This window comes from Ipomoea nil, unplaced genomic scaffold (assembly GCF_001879475.1).
Source record: "Ipomoea nil cultivar Tokyo-kokei standard unplaced genomic scaffold, Asagao_1.1 scaffold2537, whole genome shotgun sequence".
Taxonomy (NCBI): Eukaryota; Viridiplantae; Streptophyta; class Magnoliopsida; order Solanales; family Convolvulaceae; genus Ipomoea; species Ipomoea nil.
Window position 1 is genome coordinate 1649760 of NW_017618965.1, and position 17474 is coordinate 1667233.

General features: G+C 42.6%; 1 long non-coding RNA gene across 1 annotated transcript; it reads left to right on the top strand.

Annotated features, from left to right (window-relative positions):
- Positions 1-827: 827 nt before the first annotated feature.
- LOC109153751 lies at positions 828-16988 on the top strand. The gene is made up of 3 exons (XR_002049587.1): positions 828-839; positions 6170-6173; positions 16871-16988. It is a non-coding gene; the product is annotated as an uncharacterized LOC109153751 (long non-coding RNA).
- The last annotated feature ends 486 nt before the right edge of the window (positions 16989-17474 follow it).

The window sequence follows — 17474 nt, forward strand, 5'->3', positions numbered from 1 at the left end:
AGCTTCGGGGACGAAGCATCTTGTAAGGGGGGGAGAGTGTAACACCCCGTGTTACGGCCTTTAATCTCGAATTAATTATTTAATTAATCCCGGTAATAATAATTAAAATGGATTTAATTTGGGTTAGGATTCCCTTTAATTAATTAATATGGTCCACCATGGAACATGGACCCTTATCCCCAAACCAAGCCCTTAGTCCTATAAGGAATAGAATTAGTAAACCCATACCATTCAGACCCTAATTAGGACTCCTAGATATATATATATATATATATATATATATATATATATATATATATATATATATATATATATATATATATATATATATATATATATATATATATATATATATATATATATATATATATATATATATATAAGGACAAAGGAGGCACCTAGAAGTCACACCACAATAGATATCACCACACAAGAATTCCCAAGGGACTCCCCACCACCAAGCCTAGGGAGATCAAACGGATGGAAATCTTAGGGAAGAACCTTAATAGCCAAGGGAGGATTAATTAAGGCTAAGAGGTAACCCAGGTCTCAACAAAACCTATTTTCTTCGCTATAATCTCCTTCCTTGGCCTCCTTCTATATGCTTGTGTCTTGATTAATTCCTATATGCTATTTGTGATATATTCTTGATGATTGATAAGATGATTTATGTGTATTCTTGATAATCTTGATGATCTTGATGTTGAAAAGAGGTTCTTGATATTGAAGGGATGGTTCTTGACAAATCTTGATATTTCTTGATGTTAAAGATAAATTGTGATTTTGATGATTTGGGAGGGATTAGAGCCCTAGGGTGGATTGGGAATTTGTGTTGTAATGTTCTTGATATATATTTAGGTGGGAATTCGCATGTTTGGGTGTTGATTATATTTAGAAGTCGTAATAGGATGAGTTATACGTGATTCTTGCTTTTGATCCATTAATTGCCTACGTGGTGTTGGTAATTGCGTTTGAAAGTGTCTAAAGCATGGTTTCGGGTTCCCCAAAGGATCTCGGGACGTAATTGTGATAAAAGAGTCAGTGGGGGGTAGGTGGGGGTAGGGGTACCCGCCACCTACCCGCTGCCCAAAGATCACCGCCAGGCAGCGGGCAGGCGCCGGGCAGGCGTTCGCCCGCCGGCAACCCGCTGCCCGGGAGATGATCTCCGGCGGGCAGCCGGCGGGTGACCCCCACCCACCGGCTACCCGCTGGTCCATACCCACCCCAGGTCTTTGGCTTCCCCGTGGTGTCCGAACGGACCCCGTTTGTCGTACTTGAGTTTAGTTTGATGTTTCGAGTACCATCCGTAGGATAAAAGAGTCTTAGGAATTGCATGCTAGTTGAATCGGTAACCCGTTGACCTAGGTGAAAGTTGTATGAACCCCTTAGGACTATTCTTAGTATGTGAATTATCACACGTAAGTTTATTTATATGTCTTCCCCTCCCAATGTGCTACTACGTGCTACTATGTGTTATGGGATGCATGATCCCCCATTTTTATTTAGATCAAATTGGGTGTTCCCGGGCTGCGGTTTTGAAGTTGGCTGAAGGCCGAATGGATTGTTCCTGAGCTGAGGTTCAGAAGTTGGCTAAAGGCCGAATTGATTCACTTCTTGGGCTGCGGTCCACATGGGCCTCGGTACTATGACCCGCCGACCTGGACGCGCCAGGTGGTGTGTAGGGCCAATAAGCCGAGGAAGGCTATAGTCCACCGACCTGAGTAATCAGACGGTGTGTAGGGCTACGGCTGGCTTCGATCCACCGAGTGATGGGACAGCGGTGTGTAGGGTCGGAGTTTCCGAGGATCTTCACCCACCGACTGAGCCCCTCATCAGTGTGTAGGGCTTGATCCGCTACGATCCACTGATTGTACGCATCAATGGTGTCTAGGGCCGTATGTCCCCCCTTGTAAAGGGGATCACGGTCCACCAACTGTGCGCGTCAGCGGTGTGTAGGATTGTGGTCCGACGTTGAGTTCGTCAGCAGTCCTCTATGGGTTGGTTGCGATCAACTCCCTTCATGTCGCGGTATGAGGTAGGATGTTGCGGGGCCGTGTTAATGCTATACGCATTAACCTTTATGTTCGGGGCATGCGATTGGGCCCGTGGCGCCATCAATAATTATGTGATATGAATGATGTTTGGATAATGATGTGTTTGAATTAAAAAGTGATCCGTGACCTTAGATACGTATTCCTTATAATGTTTACTCTACTTAACTGTTTATCATTTATTAACGTGCTTGTCCCTATTTGCTGAGTCTATTCCTGGTTTTAAAGCTAGAGTCCGTTAAGTATATATCTTCCTGCTTCAAAATGATTTTCGTATATCTATATATATATATATATATATATATATATATATATATATATATATATATATATATATATATATATATATATATACTAGTAATGTACCCGTGCGATGCACGGTCTATAAATAAAATTTTAATTTACGGTGTTATTGTAATTAACAAAAAAAGAATAGATATATGATAATAAAATTGTAATTTTATTTACAAATGGTTAAAAACTTCTTGGTGAACGACATTCGTCGTAGAAGTACAACTGTTATTAAGATAATTACAAATTAAAATGTTTAAACCTTTAGAATTGCTAACTCTAGATGCAGTAGCATACAATTCGTCATGTACAAAAATTGGTTTCTTCAATAGCAACCCAACATGAGATAGTGTTTGACCTTGACAACATCAGTGGAAATTGTCTCCTTCGAAATTTGAAAGACAATCTTGTATCCGATGGAGTCATAGACATTCTAGGTATCAATACTGAACTACCTATGTTGTACCCAGTCATTATTTTGGCTTCAATCACATGTTCTGACAATCTTGTGATTACCACCCTTGTACTATTGCATAAGCCCAAAGAATTATCAATATTTCACAACAACATTACAGGAGATCCAACTTTGAATATTAATGCATGATTTGGAATCCCCGAACCTCGCAGCCCATTAAGGAATTATGGAGTGTGCACATCTCCAAGAATGCCGCTGTCTGCGTCTGCTCTACACACAGTATCACAACTGAATATAGCTTACTCCCAGCCGTCTCTTGTGTGAAATTTTCTTTGTTCCCTAAGCAAATAGGATAATATGCATTAACCACAATATTATTGTACTTTTTTTTTGAAAATTTTCTGCGGTGCTTCATTAGAAAAATGGTGAAATAATGTCTGGTGGGTGAGTATCCCAGTACATAGTATCAGGTTGCTGATAAGCCGTAGTGGCTAAAGCATGAGCTAAATAATTGTCCGATCTAGAAATATAATTAAAAGAACATGAGTGAAAATAAACGGCAATTTGCCTGCAGCTATCAATGGCATAGCCAACGTAAGAGCGAAACGCAGTGGTTGATGATGTAAGGTAGCGTTGTAGTGTCAAACAATCCGTGTAGATCTCAATATTCTGTTCACCTCGATCCTTTAGCCATGATAAAACTTCCTTACACGCCAAAGCCTCAGCCATAAGTGGTGACGTACAGGCCGGTAGCGGCGCGGTTAGTGCCGAGATATAGGCTCCATCTCCATCTAATAAAACGGCCCCTACAGTTGCATTCCCTGTCTCGTGTAGATATCCCGCATCGACCCTGCATCTTCTCACTGGCGGCACAGAGGATCCGGCGGCGTCGGCAGCACCGCGGCCGGCGGTGGGACTCGCCTGGGCAGCGTGGCGGTTTTCTGTCGGCAGCGTAGCAGTGGCAGTGGCAGCCACGGCTGGGAGGGACTGAGTCCATGCGGTCTTGGCTGCCGCTGCGGCTCTGAGTAGGGACCCCGGGCGTGGTAAAAATGCCTCCCAAACTGCACCATTTCGAGCTTTCCAAATATTGTATAGAATTGATGCTGCATATAACATTCCATCAGAATCTAAAATATTTAGAAGTTCCCCAAACCAAACATGAAAAATATCCGTGACAATATTGGGGATTGTAAGGTTGGATTGATCCCAAATGTTTCTTGCAAAATCACACAAGACTAATGCATGCATTGTATTCTCATGTGATATCCCACACATAGCACAATATGGGTTCACCTCCACCCTCTTTAAAAGCAAGTTCGTAGTTGTAGGCAAAATATCACAAATAGCTCTCCAGAGGAACATTTTCCACTTTGGTGGAATTTTTAGTCTCCATAAAGCTAACCAATTAGTAAAGGGGCCTTGATTATTCTCATAATCTCCCACCAATCGTCTGTACCCGCTTTTCACAGAATATAATCCTCTCGGGTCCCCGTACCAATACCATGCATCATTATAATCCCGGGATACAGGTACTCTCATAATTCTCTCGACATCCGTAGGTTGAAATAAATCTGATAAAAATTTCATTATCCCATGTACCAGTTTGTTGATCTATTAGCCCCACTACTCTGGCCTCTCGTAACTGTATAGGCATCTCTGTTTGTATCATAGGGTCCTGGTCATCCAGTAACAATGGATGGGTCCATATAGATGTAGTTTCCCCATTCCCAATTCTTCGTCTGACCCCACTACAAATTATGCTCTTTGATGCCATTATACTCTGCCAACCAAAACTGGGATTATTTCCTACCTGCGCATCAAAGAAAGTATCCCTGGGAAAATATCGGCTTTTGTAAACACGAGCTACTAAGGAATCAGGCTTAGTGAGCATTCGCCATGCCTGTTTCCCCAACATAGCTAGATTAAATGCACGTAGGTCCTTAAAACCCAATCCACCATACTTCTTAGGAACACATAGCTTGTCCCAAGCCTTCCAGTGAACTCGGTTGTCCGTCCCAGAACCCCACCAATATCTATTCATCGTTCTTTCTATAGCCGTGCATACTGATATAGGTAGCAAAAAAACACTCATTGAGAAGGTAGGCATAGATTGTGCCACACTTTTCAACAGTATTTCTTTCCCTGCCTGAGACAATAGCCTTTTATTCCACGACCCAATTCTTTGGCGTATTTTATCCTCAATATATGCAAAAGCTGCCTTTTTATTCCTACCCACAAACGAAGATAGACCCAAATACTTGCCAAAGTTTGGTGCCTGCTCCACCCCCAAATATTATTGTACTTAATTAGTCTAAAATACTTATAAATATATCTTAAATTAAATGAACAATATATGTATATTAAGACAATTATTTACAAAATGGACTAAAGCTCATTGTCCTAAAATATTCTTGTTTCATCTATCATTTAAATAAAATTTGCAAAAAAAAAAAAAAAAAAGGATAAACACGCAATGCTAGAACTATTGTAGCATTACACGTGTAATCCACTATGACAATAATTTATCACCTCCGTAAGTCTTCATTGCCGGCATCTCATTTCCGATGCGATGCAGCCATTAGCTCCGTTCATCTCATGCTATCTGACTTAGGTGAAAACTTATGTCTGGAGACATATTTCTGCCTCGATTGTTTCAGTGCATGTGTTCTAATTCTGGTAGTATCGATGATCTTAGAAGCACAATTGTTCGTTAGAGATAAGTCTTTCTTCCCCGAATCTCTTATTTTTTTAGTCTATTGTACTGTAATCTTCATTTAGCAAATTTTTCCATTACAGTGACGAAGAAATCTAGTTTTCAGTATTCTATTCTGAACAATCGCTAGAAGATTAATATATTAATTGTGAAATTTTAGAATATATTAATTACGCTAAGTTTTCTTGAATTTGTAACTGAAGTGCATGTTCAAATTTCAGAATCAACATGGTTGAATATACTAATGGATGGAGTCTCTGCAATGATCTTCAGAGATTAACAGAGAAAAAAAGAAATAGGAAGAGAGAAGGGAGAGAAATTGGGGTTGAGAAAGAAGAAAGGAGAGAGTGAAGTGTATTCTGATTACTTTTAGCATAAAAAATCCATCCATACAACCCCTTCACTAAATAAGCAAGGCATTACAGCTATCCAAGCTAACTCCTAAACTTCCGGATCTCATACAATAGCTGGAAAGGAAATAACAAACATAACTATCAAAACGTCGTCGTCTGATGTGTGTTTTAACTTATTCCAACTGCTGCCCGAACGACGTCGTCTGAGGCTTCTTCAATTCGTTATTCAACCACCATCATCCAACGGCGTCGTTTGGGTCCCCTTCTCAACTGTCTTTCTGTTCATCTTAATTCTTCCCTTCCTTCTTCTACTTGCCTTAGTAGATTCATCGAGCTCACACTCAAGGGTCGTTACAGTCTCTACAACATTCAGTGAGAATTTCTAACCCTAATACCTTTGGGCCACAAAATATTCTAAGTATGCTATCTTGTTCATAACTCAGGTATTTGATGCTTGGTTCGCAATATTACTGTAAATACATACAATTTCTAATTTGCCTAAAATTGGACAATTCTTTATCTGATGACGGAGTTGGTAGAAGGATTTCAGTTGTATGTATTAGCTACCCTAATTAAAGTAGAACTCGTTAACATCTTCATTAGCTCTGAACTTGCTCATCCTCTTCTTAATGTGTTGTTAGTAAAGTTCTCTGTGAGGGGATCTTATGTGGATTTATATGGGGGTATTCTGTATTGGAAGACTAAGGGACCATTTATTGATAATCTGTTCACCTTCCTAGATTAGTTTAGGAAACGATCTTTATGTTTTATCATAAATCCATATTATAAATGAGATGGATGAGTATTAAGTTGTTTTAATATATTTGTATTTAATGACTGATCAGTTAGACAGGAATTACTTTTTAAAATTACTGAGCATATGTTTCTTCTCAAACTTATTGACCATATGCTTGATTTGAGCAAATGATGATACCATAATCTGATGCAAAATACATCAGGAACTACGTGAAGGATATATATTAGCAAAATACATTAGGAAATTCATCAAATTATATTACAGAAGTATTTTAAAAAATCATATCCTTTCACAGAACTATTATATTGGGTATTAGCTTATGTAGGTAACTTTAAAAATTTCTTTGGACTTGATTATGTGCTTTTGCCTGCCAGTCTCAAGGTGTCTAAGAATAGTCTTTAATTCTGACTTGTATATGTGATTCTGATGAGTCAATTCTTTCCTGCAAAAGGAAAAAAAAAAAAAAAAAAAAAAAAAAAAAAGAATACAAAGATAGCAAATGTAAACCAAATCCTTCATAGCTCAATTTAGGAGTGCCACCAGGCACAATTGTTCAACAACCAAACCACTTAACCACCATAAAAAATTAATGTCTTTGGAACCACACACGATCAAGAAACATCAACCAAACCCACTAATCTGTCTTTTCAACTTTTAACAATACTTCCTTCATCTTTTTGGACCCCTTAGATGAAGAGAAGTCATCGAGCAAGCATCTCTTCACAGTTTCTGAATCAGTGCCAACATCAGCCGTTAGTGTACCAAGGGGTGCAACAGGGCTTTCAACCTCTTCACTCCAAAATCCCTGTAAAAAGACAGTATTAGAAACTTAGTGTCTTCCAATAATTTATTTGCCAAATAAATATTTTGATGATTTAATGTTTTTACCTCATCAAGCTCATTGTCATCATCACTTTGGTGAACTTCTGGAGTCAGATCCTTATCCTGTGCGTAAGAAGCTATGGGCAATGTTCCAACACCAAATTTTGATCATTCAAAATAAAGGCATTTTGAAAATTGGCACACTACTCTTTCCTTACTGCAATCCTGAACATCGTAGACATTCCAACCAATGCCATAATCTCTTATGGTGGTTTTGCCTGAAACTTTTGCCCAAGTCAGATCCTAAGATGTCAAGAAAATAGAGAGACAGAAAAAAAGAAACTTGGTTGTTTCAACAAACAATTAATATACCTGGTTGTGTTTCTCTACCAGTTTTGTTGCTTGCAGATGACCCTTTTCATACAACTCTGACCTTGATTGCGCTTCTTGTTATGAAGGTTGACAAATTACGTCCCAGAATGAATAGACCCATGATGGAGATAAGACAAAAGCGCACAATAAGATACTGGTATATAGAGTGTTTGTATCCGATATTTATGATGTATATATAGATTGTAGTTGATAGAACCGAAGAGTTGGGTACTGATATGCTTGCCATAAGCTTTTAATGGCCGTTTATGGCTAAAGCTTCGATAGACTAAACGGTTTAGATGCACATTTATACTGCTGTAAAAATCCTAGACCTTCGGGATTCTCCAAAAAAAAGTAGGCGGTGGAATTAATATTTTTATTAACCCAATGCTGTAACAAATAGGATGATAAAATTTCATATGCAATACCCTAAACGGCGCCGTTCTTTATAGGCGGGAACTTTTGGCCTTTGAGCATTTACTGCTTCTTACCGCTATTTTATATTAGAGGATATATATATATATATATATATATATATATATATATATATATATATATATATATATATATATATAAAATGTATTTCAACGCGTTGGAGTGGGTTACCGGCATCATTCGCTGAACAGATATATTTGGCTTTCAGGCACAAATGATTAGCTCCTAGAGCGCGCTAGAAGAACTTGGAGTAGATAGATAGTTTTCCTTTTTGGCCTGCGTGCCACGATGATGTATTGAGGATAATTCGTTAGTTTAGCCTGTGCATCTGAGTTCTCCAGCTCAGATGTGGCATAGCACCCCGCACCCTTATGTTTAGTAATACTCTGTTTTGGGATTTAATGAGAATTTACCTTTATTATATAAGTTTTAAAAGTTTCAAAATTTCGGGGTGTTACACCCATCCTTAGCCCAATAAGGATGGATACCCCCATGTAGAGCTCTACATTTTTGCAGGGGCACCCATTTTGTTCCCAAACTAAGCAATAGGCAAAACCCTCAAGGCAAAAGAAAGTCCACCTACCACTACAAAATGGTTTTACGAAAGACCCTTTATACTTAAGCCAAGAGCAATAGGACAAGAGAGCCCACCCTCTAGGCCAAGGCTGACGAAGCCCGTGCAGAGCTCTGCATTTTACCGGGTAAGTCTTTTTGTGCCTCGCACTAGAGCAATGGGCCAAGGCATCACCAACCTTCCCACCTTTGCAAAATTCCATTTTTTCCTTTCTACTCTTTTTTTTTTTTTTTTTTTTTTTCAATTTCATTCATCTCTTCTTTTTCATTTTCATTCCCCTTTTCAATTCATACTTTCCATTCCAATTCTTTTTTTTCCAAAATTCTTTTCCCTTCCATTCATCATACCCAGCCCAGGCACCAATCAGCCCCCCCCCCTCCCCCCCCCCCCCCCCAAGCCTTGCCGTTTCTGGTATAGAGGAAGGATCACCACATCTAGACCTTCACCAACCCAACATGATCAGCATTGTTTAAGGGGTCAGGGAATAAGAAGCATTTTTAGCAGCCTGCTCATTTGAAACCAAAGCCAGAATGACCTGCTTCTTAATCCCTTACCCTTAGATTAGGTCACCTCTTTCGAGATCTGGCTAACAACCTGGTGCACAGTCACAACACTAAGCAAGACAACATAAATCTACAACAAAGAAGCCCATCAGGTGCAGCAAACACCTTCCTTAGGCAAACACAAAAACCCTCAGATACAGCAAGTATCTTCGTCAGGCTACTGCTAAACACATTCCCATCTGCTTTGCACTTCTGCTTTTAGGGCCTAGGACAACTGCTCTATTGCAGCAGCCACAACATAGTTGTAAAACCCTCAGATGCCTCCAACTGCCAGCATCCTCCTTAGGACCAGCATGAATCTCAACACCAGGGTCCATGACCTTGTTGGATGAGCTGAGAGCCTGCACCATGTCAATCCCAGGCAAAATGGTGAAATGGGGGAAGCCTTCTAGGGCCAAGATAAAAGCAAAGTTCTTTGGGAGAGCAGCTGGCCTTGCAAAGATCACATTGAGACCCCTGCACCTCCTTTGCAAGCTTTGAGCAATACAGTTAACCATGGGATCATACATCAGCCATCTGATCTTCAAGGCTGCAGGTTCTAGCACATCAGAGACCCATCTTCTACTAGTTTCAACCTCCACTTGATATATTTTCTTGATTCTACACCACTCCCAAAAGTCTCTGATCACCTGTTCTATGAGATTTACAATACCTGAGTACACTCCAGCCAACACAAACTCCCACTGAGCATTTCTGATGAAAAAACTGCAGCCCCCCTCCTTTATGGCAATGTTGATTTTAATCCAGCCTCTTGGGGTTTTGTTCCATCTCATCCCTCTTACAATTCTAGAACACCCAAAGCCCCAGCATTCTTTAGAATATGCTTCCAGTTTGGGAGGAAAGGTTCCCATGCAGGCCATCTTCTCATGATACAGTCAGCCATTTCTCTTGCCACCTTGAAGATGACTCTAGCAGCAGATGGTCTCTCACTGCCGTACTTGCACTGATTCAAGTGTACCCATAGTTCCCAAATTATGATGACAGGCAACCTCTCAGCTAAGGAATTGGACTAACCTGTTTTTAGTTTTTTCCGCTCAACCAATCATAACATATTTTTCTTATCCCCCGATCTGTAACCCCAATCTCGGAGATTTTGCAAAATATGACCACACTCCTGTAGCTATTTCACCACTACAGAACACATGTTGCAGATCACCTCCTCCAGGCAAAACACAGTAAGAGCATTTTGACGCCCTTTGATAACCAAACTTCATCATCTTGTCATCTGTGGGGATTTTTCCTTTAAAGACCCTCCAAGTTAAAAATCAAGCCTTCCATAGAATGTGCATAGCCCATATTTCCTTATACCAAAATTACATTCTCTCATTCTGCTCAACATTATGGCTCCCCAACATCTTTTTTGCTGATGCCAGAGAGAATTCTCCATCCCTGGAAGGTTTCCATTTTCCCCTGTCCTTCACCTCCTACCTCAACCTTATTCCAATCAGGTCTGTGTGCATTTGACCATTAATTGCGTCCATCTTTCATCTTCCCCCTTCCCAGAGGCCACTCAGCACTTGCTTGGACTGGGACTTTCCTCTCACATTATAGAGAAAGGCCAAAGCTCCCCTTCCAATCCAGTAGTCCCACCACAGGTTCAGCTCACCCCTTCCCACCTCCCAAACTATTTCCTTTTCCATTTTATCTCTTGCCTCCAGCATCTTTCTCCAAATGTGTGAGTCCCCATACTGCCAGGATCTGCACACAGGATGGGTTCTCACACAATACTTTGCTCTCAGGAACTCCCTCCATAGTTAATCCTTTGTTCGGAAGTTCCACCACAGCTTTGCCCCAGCTGCTTCTGCAATTAACTTCAAACTTGTAAATCCCACCCCTCCATCCGCAACTGGCTTTGCTAGATTAGCCGAAGAACTCCAATGGTACTTGTTTTGACACTCAAATTTTCCATAAAAGAAATCTGCCATAATGGCTTCCAGCTTTGTTATCACTGTCTTTGGAGGATCAACTGCATAGAAAACATGAGTAGGAATACCCTATAACACAGATCTGATTAGTACTGCCTTACCCTGTAACACCCCGAAATTTTGAAACTTTTAAAGCTTATATAATAAAGGTGAATTCTCATTAAATCCCAAAATCAACATAAGAGTGCGGGGTGCTATGCCACATCTGAGCTGGAAAACTCAGATGCACAGGCTAAACTAACTAAGCAACCTCAAAGCAATGTCAATACATAATCATGGCACGCAGGGCGAAAGGGAAACTAACTAATCCATGCCCCGGATCTCTAGCGCGCCCTGGTGTCTACTCATCTGTGCCTGAAAGCCAAATATATCTGCTCAGCGAATGATGCTAGTAACCCACTCCAACGCGTTGAAATACAATATAGGTATATATATATATATATATATATATATATATATATATATATATATATATATATATATATATATACGAAAACTATTTTGAAGCAGGAAGAGATATACTTAGGGGACTCTAGCTTTAAAATCAGGGATAGACTCAGCAAGTAGGGATAAGCACATTCAACCATGACAAACAGTTATATAGAGACAATATCATAAAGAACATGTATCTAAGGTCACAGTATACTTTCAAATCATCCACATCATCATTCAATCGTCATTCAAATCACACAAACACACCTAGGTGGCACCACGGGACCAATCACATGCCCCGAACATGAGGGTTAGTGCATATAGCACTAACATGGCCCTGTAGCACCCTACCTCATACCGCAGCATGAAGGGGTTGATCGCAACCAACCGTACAGACCGCCGAAAGCTCGATGGAGGATCACAGCCCTACACACCGCTAACGCGCTCAGTCGGTGGAACGCGATCCTCTTATGGGGACTATGACCCTACACACTGTTGATGAGCACAGTCGGTGGATCGTAGCGAATCCAGCCCTACACACCCTGAGGGACTCAGTCGGTGGGCGAAGATCCTCGGAGACTACGACCCTACACACCGCTGGCCCTTCACTCGGTGGATCGTAGCCGACCATAGCCCTACACACCGCCTGATCACTCATTCGGTGGGCTATGGCCTTCCTCAGGCTGGTGGCGCTACACACCGTTGGCGCGTCCAGTCGGTGGACCATCTGCACACGAGGCCCGCGGGCTGTAGCCCAAGAAGTGAATCACTGACCGCAGCCAGGAAAATGAACCGCAGCTCATAAACAACCAATTTGACCGCAGCCAACTTCTGAACCGCAGCTCAGGAACAACCAATTTGATCGCAGCCAAATGGGGGAATCATGCATCACATAACACATTATAGCACATAATAGCACATTAGGAAGGGGGAGACGTATAAATAAACTTACGTGTGATCATTCGCATACTAAGAGTAGTCCTAAGGGGTTCATGCATTCTTCTCCTAGGCCAACGGGTTACCGATTCACTAGCATGCAATTCCTAAGACTCTTTATCCTACAAATGGCACCCGAAACATCAAACTAGACTCGAGCACGACAAACGGGGTCCGTTAGGACACCACGGGGAATGGGGAACATCAAACGGGGAAGCCGAGGACCCGGGGTGGGTGACAGACCAGCGGGTAGCCGGTGGGTGGGGGTCACCCGCCGGCTACCCGCCGACGATGATCTTCCGGGCAGCGGGTGGCCGGCGGTCAGGCGTCTACCCGCCGGCTACCCGCTGCCTAGCGGTGATTCTCATGCAGCGGGTAAGTGGCGGGTACCCCTATTTATATATCTAAGAGTCCCAATTAGGGTCTAAATTGTATGGGCTTGCTAATTCTATTCCTCATAGGACGGGGTCGGTTTTAGGGATAAGGGTCCATGAACTATGGTGGAACCTTCTTAGTTAATTAATGGATTTTAATTCCCTTTTTAGGGTAAGTAATTAATTAATTAATTTGGTTTTAGGGGGCGTAACACGGGGTGTTACACTCTCCCCCCCCCCCCCCCTTACAAGAGGCTTCGTCCCCGAAGCCGGTGCGTAGATCCATTCTTTCACCCCCGGACGTCACGTATTTTGGCCTCCTGATTAGGAACGTTGCCCCACGCGCTGTCTTTGTTGGGGTAGATTGGATTTCTGGTGAAGTGGTAATTGGAAAGTTCGGGTCTACCTTGGTTTCCTGCTCCTGAACTGGACGCCCCGCGAGTGCCCAATATGGTCTCGATTGCTGCCACCCTCTGATCTAAAGCGCGTGTTGTGTGGATTAGGGACGAAGACCCTTCGTCCATGATTTGGTTCTACCGGGTGAGCTGTGCGAGGATGCGCTCGTTGATGGATTCTTCATTTTGGTTCCTTGAGTTTCCCCTTGCTTGTGTGGGCGCCGGTGGGTTAGGTTCGATATCCTCCTCTTGTTCCTCATTCCCCTCCAGTCCCCCACATTCTTGCATTGTCCGTTTAAACTTTTTGTTGGAGATATCCAGTTGATCAACCAATTCCCTTCGTTCCTCCTCGAGTTTAAGGCAAATCTCCTCGAGGGTGATGTATCATCCCCCTTCGGTGTAGTAGATGTCATTGCGGCGGAGGTTCTAGGCATTGAAAATCATGCCGCTTACAGGTTTGATTTCTGTGTGGCTTAGGTCTACTCCCTTTTTCTCCATGATCCAACTTAGGATCATTCCGTAAGGTAGACTAAGTCGGTTGCTAGTCTTGCAAAACTCCATGTGTTTCAACATAAGGGCCGGTAGATTGAACTTGATCTTGTGCTTTAGGAAGTAGGCAAAAGTGCACTCCAAACTTCCCACATCCTTGCTTTTGTTGTTTGTGGGCAACAAGCTATCGGTCACAATCATGACTAGTATCTTTTGTTCAGCGGTTAGCCATTTTCTGTTTGGCCGGGTGGCCGAGGTGAAGCCTTATTCTTTTCCTAGTAGGTACCCGAGGTAATCCATATACCCCATGTCTTGAGTACCAATCCATCCCTTTCGGTCGTGATCCGACACACCTGTGGTGGTCAGTTTTAGGAGTTTGGCCAAGCGGCCCTCGGTATTTTTCAGCATTGTGCGGTTTTTCCAAGGTGGCGTCTTTTCCGGTGTTGTTTTTTTGGCAGGACTCCAGCGAGACTCCTGCGAGGATTTTCTGGCGACGAGGCGGCGACCTGTTTGGTTTCGAACGGAGAGGATGCGGCTAACCTAGGTGGTGTGGGCGGCTACGTCGTTGGTGGGGATCTTGGCCGGTGTGAGTTATGGTGTTGCGTGGCAGTGGGTGGTCGACGGGCGTCCTCCGGGCGGTGGTGGCAGCGGGTCCGTCGCAGGCAGCTTCCGGGCGGTGGCGACGGGTTGTGCGGGTGGTCGCCGGTGGTGTTGCGGGGCGGTGGCTGTTGGCGGGGTGGTTGGGGTGTGTTTGGGTGGTGGCGGTGGCGTGTTGTGGAGGTGAGGAGAGAGAGAGAGTTTGTGTGCTTGGAGGAGGAAGAAGGGTTTTTGATTTGGGGGTTTTGTGGGTTTTAGGGACTTTAGGGGGTTTGAGAAGGGAGTGTTCCCTTAAGGTTTTAAGAAATACTCATAGTTTAGTGGTTAAGCTCTTGGTTTCATAAATGGAAGGTCAAGGGTTTAATTCCCATTGGTAACATTAGCTTCTTTTGTTGTGTCCCCCTTTTTGGGTTTCCTTTGTCTTTTTCCTTCTTTTGTCTTTTAGTGGTAGAAGGTTTGACTGGACTGCTTTGTTGGACCCCTTTTTGGGTTTCCTTTGTCTTTTTCCTTCTTTTGTCTTTTAGTGGTAGAAGGTTTGACTGGACTGCTTTGTTGGACTTTGGTGGCGTGTGAGTTCCTGGGGTAGTCTAGTCCCTCCTTTTATGCTAATTTATTTTGATTTTATTCATAATAATTCCGAAGTAGCTAAACTAAACAAGTAACTTTACTATGAGGGTGGTTACAAGGGGTTTATTAGTCTATCCTAAACAGAACTCGTCTTCTTGGTTTTCTTTTGTTTGGTTAGTGGGATTTTTGTTTCCTGGGGCTGTGTTTTCTTCGTCGAGGATGTCCTCGTTTTCGAGTTCGACTTGGGTGCGGCTCGTGACGAATACTTTTCCGGGGGCACCGTAATTTCCCTGATTGTTCGTGCCTCCGCGTTGGCCTATGGCTGTAAGGCGTGGGTTTGAGGGTTGAGTGCAGTGGAAGGACTTGTGTCCTTCTTTTCCACAGTTGAAGCATCGCAAGGGATTTCCCATGCAGTCCTTGCCTCTGTGGTCCTTGTTGCACCTTGGGCATGAGAAGCCCCTTGTACTGGTTTCGTTGTTTCCCTGGAGCGGCCTTTGGCTGGCCGGATTGCTTGGTCTGGTGTTAGCGTCGTTGCTTAGTCTTTTCATAGGAGGTGTCCCACCTCCTGTGTTCCTTTTTCGAATCTGCTCCTGAACCCCTCGTTGTAGTAGTTGGATTCGGTAGAGGTTGGCGGCACTGGAGTAAGTCTCGTTGAGGGTCCGGGGTCCGCTTATCACCAATGCTTTTCGGGCTTCGAAGTTGAGGCCCGATATGAATTGTTCTATTTTGGTTGCCTCTATGGGGACCAATTCTGGTGCGAAGCGTGCTAGTTCGAGGAACCGTTTATGGTATTCCATGACGGTAGTTGTTCCTTGCTTTAGGTGGAGGAACTCTTCGTGCATGGATGCCCTTATGTGTGCTGGGTAGAATCTTTCTCGTAGTCGTGTTTTTAAGTTTTCCTACTTGAATCCTGGTTCCTGTCTGTAAGTGGGTCCCTCGTGGATCCACCAGAGGTCCACCTCGTGTCCGAAGTAGAACGAGGCTCTCTCTACACGACGCTCTTCTGGGCATTCCACCAACCCCAGAATTTTGTCGAAGGTTCGAATCCATTCCTCAAGGATGGCGGGATCTTCTTCTCCAGAGACGGTGGGTGGTCGATGATTTGAAACTTGTCGGGCGACCTCTGAGTTTGTGTTTGGTGGATGTGGTTGTGGCCTGTTGTTGCGGAGAGCTACGTCGCTCAGTGTTTGGGCGACTTGGGTTAGTTGTTGCAGTGTTTGAGCTAGGGGGTCGTGTGTCGCGGGTTCCGGAGTCCTTGATTGTCTTCTGTTTGGTGCCATGATGTTGATCTATAGAGCCGAATGTTCATAGTAAATGTCGAGTCAGAGTGTTGTACCCTTACCTTGATGCGATAAGCGAAGGGGGAGTTCTTTTAAATTAGGTGTGGATTAGTGTTAGGGAAAGTTTAGGGGTTTCACATTCTCACCGCGCGTCCTACGATTCCTAAGTCCTATCTCACTGAACTCCTAGAGTTTTAAGCCTAATGTCCTAAAATCTGGTCTTAAGAGTCTTATCCTAGGGTCAAACTTAGGCTCTAATACCAACTGTAACACCCCGAAATTTTGAAACTTTTAATGCTTATATAATAAAGGTGAATTCTCATTAAATCTCAAAATCAACATAAGAGTGCGGGGTGCTATGCCACATCTGAGCTGGAAAACTCAGATGTACAGGCTAAACTAACTAAGCAATCTAATGATATCCATAAGAATAGTGATAGATTGGAGGAGCTTGGTGATATTAAAGGAAAAATTGAAGTTCAAGTTACTGCTCCAATTATAGAATTATCAGCCCCTGTTCATTGTGTAGTAATGGAACATTTGGGTATGCATGAGGTGATGAACCGCAATGAAATTGTTGGGATGGATTATGTGATTTTGGGTGGAAAGTTCCCACTGGAGAACATTGACTATGCATCATTTGTAGGAATTGTGAGAGTTGATGTGGGATCATATGTCTTACATGTTAATCCTAAAATGCCAATGCATTGTGAAACTTATAATTGTGCTGAGTTGGTTGGAATGGATTTATGTGGGTTGGATTGAAAAATTTTCAAAGATAAATATTGATTTTGCCTATCTAATAATGATTGTTTTAACTGCTATGGGGTGGATGCTGCAAGTTGAAGTGAAATTGGTTGTCTTCTATGGCAATCATAGAATACAAAGGGGCACTGGATTTCCTTTTGATCCAGGAGGAATGCTAAAATTATAAGTTGTTTGTTGCTGCAAGTTTAACTACTATTGCTTGTGTTGCTGTGATGTTATTTGTTTGGCTTGGTATGATGGAGCTGAATGTGGTGATAAAAAGCTCAATGAGTTGGAGAGTATGACTGCAATTATTGGGATAATCTGTGTTCTTATTTGATTGAATAATGTGAAGTATGTTCTCTTGGGAGTTGTTAATGGAGGGC